Raw genomic sequence first — 6,000 nt, 5'->3', positions numbered from 1 at the left:
AGTCATTTTGATAAATGGTGCCAGAGAGAGCAGGAACTCAGGGAAAAAAATATCAATCTTGACCTAAACCTCATAACTTATATTTTTAAAAAATAAGTTAAAATGGATTGCAGATATACATGGGAACTACAAAAGTTAAATTTGGGAGAAAAATCATAGGAGAAAATCTTTGGGAGGTAGAATTAAGCAAATAGTTTTTAACACAAACTGTTACTGGAGAATGGCAGGGTCCTTGTCTTCGCACAAGAAAGAATTCAGGCGTGAGACAGAGAGTAAGTGGAAAGTAAAATAGCAAGGTTTATTAGGGCAGGGACATCCATAAGAACAGATGGGCACCTCTCCAGACAGAACCTGAGCGAGAGTGCCCAGCTGCCCAGACTGGGGGAGAGTGAGGTTATACGGTTGAGTGGAGAGAGTACACCTGGGCAGGCCAGGCGGGTGGCTCATCATAGAGGCAGAGGGCTGAGCGTGAAGTCCAGTTGAGGCTGGGGGTTTTTAAGGGGATGGGCCTTGCCTTCACCTCCTCTCCTGGAACAAAGGACTTTCTGGATGTAAATACTAAAAACTCCTGAGTTTTCCCCCTGAAGTTACTAGACAGGGGGAAGCCTGGCTGGCGTCGCCCTGCCTTAGAGGAAGGATGGTTATCGGGTAGAAGGGGCAGGGAGGGCGTTTGAAGTGCAGATGCTGGGCCGCCCCTGGCAGGTTATCGGGATGACTCTGAGATGCATATGCTGGACATGGATGTCAACTCTTTAGGCCTTTGTCACACACACATAAGCTCATATCTGACTTCCTACCTAACAAAACCATAAAGGGAAAATTAATAAACTGGACTATAAATAATCAAAATTTTTTTTTGCTCTTTAAAAAAAAAAACCTGTGAAGAAATGGAAAGAGAGGAGCCGATGCTGTGGCATAGCAGGTAAGGCCACTGTCTGCAGTGCTGCCATCCCATATGGGCGCCCATTCAAGTCCCGGCTGCTCCACTTCCGATCCAGCTCTCCCCTATGGCCTGGGAAAGCAGTAGAAGATGGCCCAAGTCCTTGGGCCCCTGCACCCGTGTGGGAGACCTGGAGGAAGCTCCTGGCTCCTGACTTCGGATCAGTGCAGCTCCAACTGTTGTGGCCATCTGGGGAGTGAACCAGTGGATGGAAGACCTCTCTCTCTCTCTCTCTCTCTCTCCCTCTCTGCCTCTGCCTCTGCCTCTCTGTAAGTCTGCCTTTCAAATAAATAAATAGATAAAATCTTAAAAAAATAGAAAGAAACTGCTGCAGGCTGGGAGAAAATATTGCAAACCATGTAAGTGACGAAAGACTAGTATCAATAATATACAAAGAACTTTTGATAATCAACAGTAAAAAAAAACACTCTAATGCAAAATGAGCAAAAGACATGAACAGATGTTTCTCACCAGAGGCTGTGCAGCGGCGAGCACACGTACATTAAGATGTCCAACGCCGCTAGTCCTGAGTGAGCCAGACGCGGTGAGATGCTGCTGCCTACTTCTCAGACGACTAAAGTGAAAAATAGTGACGAAGACACCAAATGCTGGCACGAATTCAGAGCAACCGACCACTTAAACATTGCCAGAAGAAGCAACTTCTTGAGAAAGGAACACGCAGCGAGCGTGCTTCCTGCTGTGGGACTCCAGGGTGTTTATCTGGAGAAATCAACACACATTCATGGGATCTCATATGCAACTGCCCAGAGCAACTCTGCTCATAACAGTCCCAAACTGGACACCACCCAGGGACGGGCTCCTCAGATTATGGTGGGTCCCTGTCATGAAGTATGACTCGGCACCAAGAAAAATTGAAGTCCCAGGGGCTGGCACTGTGGCACAGCAGGTTAAGCTGCAGCCTGCAGCACCGGCATCCCGTATGGAAGCCAGTTCGAGACTCAGCTGCTCTGCTTCCAATCTAGCTCCCTGCTAATGCACCTGGGAATGCAGTGGAAGAGGGGCCCCTGCATCCATGTGGGAGACCCAGAAGAAGGTCTTGGCTGCTGGTTTCCGACCGGCTCTGTTCCACCCATCACAGCCATTTGGGGAGTGAACCAGCAGATGGAAGATCTCACTCTCCCTGATTCTGCCTCTCCCCTCTGTAACTCCACCTTTCAAATAAATAAATGAAATATTTTTAAAAAATTGAAGAACTGATGTTTGTCGCAACTGGGATGCAACTCAGGGAATAATGCTGGGCTAAAAAAAACCAAAATGTTAACAATTGTATCAGATCGTTTATGTGGGGAGCAACTCGGACTAGACTAAGTTACTGGAATTAAGACTTATTCTATGCATCTGCTCTCCCACAATATGGCGCTGAGAAGGGAAACAGCTTCTACACAGCTGCCTCCAGTTCAACCAATAAACAGCAGGACCTACTCCTGATTGGAGGAGAGCAGCGTACTCGGCTAGCAGAGTTGGGATTGGCGGAAGAGGACTATAAAGGAGGAGAGAGACAACATGCACCAGGAACATCTAAGGGGAACATCTATCTGAAGGAACACCTGTGCAGCCCCCGAGAGAGCCGGCCGGAGGTGTGCCGCTCCCCCGCGGAAGTGGGGAATGTGGCAGGGGGAACCGCCCTTCCATGGAGGTGGAAGGGACAGTAGCCAACCCGGGAAGAACCAGCAGTAAACCCGGGGAGGGCCGAGCAGACAAAAGAACAGCACAGGGTCTTGTGTCGTTCCTCCACAAAGACGGGGAGCGACAGTTTACATAACATTCTTGAAATGACCAAATTAGACACATGGAGAACATGTAACGGATTAGCAGTTGCTGGGAGTTAAAGATGCAGGTGAGGGCATGAGAGGTGGGCGTGGGGGACGCAGGTCTGGTTGTGAAAGCGCAGCAGGAGAGATCCTCGTGGGGATGGAAGTATCAATGTATCTGTATCAATGCCACCACCCTTGGAAGGGTCCTGGTTGGTTCCCACGAGCGGGGGTCATGAAGAGAACCAGGCTTCCTGCACCTGCTCCCACCATTGCTATGCCATCTGCCGTGAGGCCCTCTCCAGAGGCTGAACAGATGAAGCTGCCCAACCTTGGCCTTTTAACCTCCAAAACTGTACCAAATCAGGGGCCGGTGCTGTGGCGCAGTGGGGGTTAAAGCCCCAGCCTGTAACGCTGGCATCCCAGATGGGCGCTGTTTCAAGTCCCAGCTGCTCCACTTCCAACCCAGCTCCCTGCTTACCTGTCTGGGAAGGCAGTTGAAGACGGTTCAGGTGCATGGGTCCCTGAACCCACATGGGAGACCCAGAAGAAACTCCTGGCTCCTGGCTTCAGATCAGCTCAGTTCCGGCCATTACAGCCATTTGGGGAGTGAACAGTGGATGGAAGACCTCTCTCTCCATCTCTACCTCTCTCTGTAACTCCATCTTTCAAGTAAATAAAGTAAATCTTTTTTTAAAAATGTGACAAATCAATCACTTTTCTTTATAAAGTAACTGGCCTCAGATATTTTCCTGTAGCAACAGACACTGGATAGATACCCAAGACCATCTTATACAGTACAAGTACTATTTATAGAAACTGGATGGATAACCCAAGACCATCTCATACAGTACACGTACTATTTATAGAAACAGGATAGATACTCAAGACCATTACATACAGTACAAGTACTATTTATAGAAACAGAATGGATAACCCAGAAAATCTCATATATTATAAGTACTATTTATAGAAACAGATGGATACCAACACCATCTCTTACAGTACAAGTACTATTTATAGAAGTGGATGGATACCCAAGACCGTCTCATACATTACAAGTGCTATTTATAGAAACAGGGGGTGGGCAGTGCATGGTGGATCCACGGCTCTAAGTTGGCCTTCTGGTCTAAGGACACAGCAACTCCCATCAGCACTGCCCCTGCTACGCACACAAGGCTGGAGAACAGGTGACAGCAAAGAGGAAGTCTTGCCTCCCACGTACCTTTCTAGTTGGAAAGAAAAATGAGCCACCTTTTCCCAGCAGACATACTTGTCCTGCGTGTCATTGGCCAGACCTGGTCGCATGCTCACCTGTACCCTCGCTCACAGGGGCAGGACACACGATTCGTTTCCAGCTGCCTCGTGGCTGCCCAGACACAGCTGGAGTTCTGTTAGCAAGGATGAATGGAGAAGAGCTGTTGGGAGAGGACGCACCAGGCCTGCAGGTAGACAGCCAGCTACCGCCTCGTGAAAGATTCCAAGCCTCCTGCTCGATGGGTCTGTGTTGGTGGTCTCCCTTTGGCTGCCTTGGGAGAGTCTCCATTTCCCAGTGTGTGTGTGTGTGTGTGTGTGTGTACATGCTTATGTGCATTGCCAGGTCCTGGGGGCAGCCCTGACCGTGGCCCTGCCCCATCAAGCCAATGGACAGCAGTTATATCAAGACTGAATGGAGGCCGGCGCTGCGGCTCACTAGGCTAATCCTCCGCCTTGTGGCGCTGGCACACCAGGTTCTAGTCCCGGTCGGGGCACCGGATTCTGTCCCAGTTGCCCCTCTTCCAGGCCAGCTCTCTGCTGTGGCCAGGGAGTGCAGTGGAGGATGGCCCAAGTGCTTGGGCCCTGCACCCCATGGGAGACCAGGAGAAGCAACTGGCTCCTGCCATCGGATCAGTGCGGCGCGCTGGCCGCGGTGGCCATTGGAGGGTGAACCAACAGCAAAGGAAGACCTTTCTCTCTGTCTCTCTCTCTCACTGTCCACTCTGCCTGTCAAAATAAAAAAAAAAAATTAAAAAAAGACTGAATGGGTCATCCGTGATCAGAAATCTGGCCTATCCAGATAGTTGCCCCACGACGTACATCTCTACCCCCGAGCAGCAGTCCTCTAGCTTCCTGAGGATTTCTCTGCAACAAACGTGGGCCTGTGCGCCTCCCCGGCTGAGGACCCTGTAACATGGGCCTGTGCGCCTCCCCGGCCGAGGACCCTGTAACATGGGCCTGTGCGCCTCCCCGGCCGAGGACCCTGTAGCGGATGAGCCTGAACAAAGTTAGCAGAGAGAGTGACGAGATGAGCCGCTTGCTGTCACCTGCACCGATCTCTCCATTGCAAGCAAAATCCCGGAGACATTCTTCATCCCTCCCCTGGGGAGCTGGGAAATGAACAGACTCCCCCTACGTGCGGATGGTTTAATACAAGTGCCCGTTAAATTTCCCCTGCAGTTTAGCAGGCCAGATCTGGTTGGTTGTCTCGGTCAGCTTCAGGATATTGGCTTGAAAGGGGGTCATAAATTTTATTTTCAATTTTGTTTCTATGGCTTTTCTACTTTAATATGCCCCTGCAGACTCACGGAGCCTGATGTTCAGATTAAGGAGAAATGGGGGGTAGAGAGGAGTTCTCCACCCTGTGGATGGGTTTCCAGCCAAGAGTCCTTGCCTCCCTGTGTGGGTGTCAGACCAAGTCGGTTCTAATTAGTGGGCAGTGTTGGGTTGAGAGTGCGTGCATTTCGTCTGGCCAGCTCTCTAAGGCAGATTACCCCCACTTCCTTTTTTCTGTCGGGGCCCACCCCACCCTCTTGGCTATAGGGTTTGACTTGTAACTCAGACCCTGTCAATCAGAAGACTCCACACTCTTGGAATGGGGAGGGACAACTGAAGCTGGGCCAATCATAGCCTTCATTGGAGCAGCTGGGCAGCAGGTTGCCCATCCGCTGGGTCTCACTCTGCCTGGAGCCAGCTGCTTCCCTGGAAGTCCCCGTTACACAAGCTGAGGAGTCTCCCACTTGCCCCTCTTTTTTTATTTGACAGGTAGAGTTAAAGACAGTGAGAGAGAGACGGAGAGAAAGGTCTTCCTTCTGTTGGTTCACCCCCCAAATGGCCGCCACGGCCAGTGTTGTGCTGATCCAAAGCCAGGAGCCAGGTGCTTCTCCTGGTCTCCCATGGGGTGCAGGGCTCAAGCACTTGGGCCATCCTCCACTGCCTACCCAGGCCACAGCAGAGAGCTGGACCGGATGAGGAGCAACCAGGACTAGAACCTGGCGCCCATATGGGATGCCAGCGCCGCAGGCGGAGGTT

Source organism: Oryctolagus cuniculus, chromosome 12 (assembly GCF_051225735.1).
Source record: "Oryctolagus cuniculus isolate XC-2025 breed Fujian yellow rabbit chromosome 12, ASM5122573v1, whole genome shotgun sequence".
In the NCBI taxonomy this organism is placed as follows: Eukaryota; Metazoa; Chordata; class Mammalia; order Lagomorpha; family Leporidae; genus Oryctolagus; species Oryctolagus cuniculus.
The sequence above is the reverse complement of the archived record's forward strand: the minus strand, read 5'-3'. Positions refer to the sequence as shown.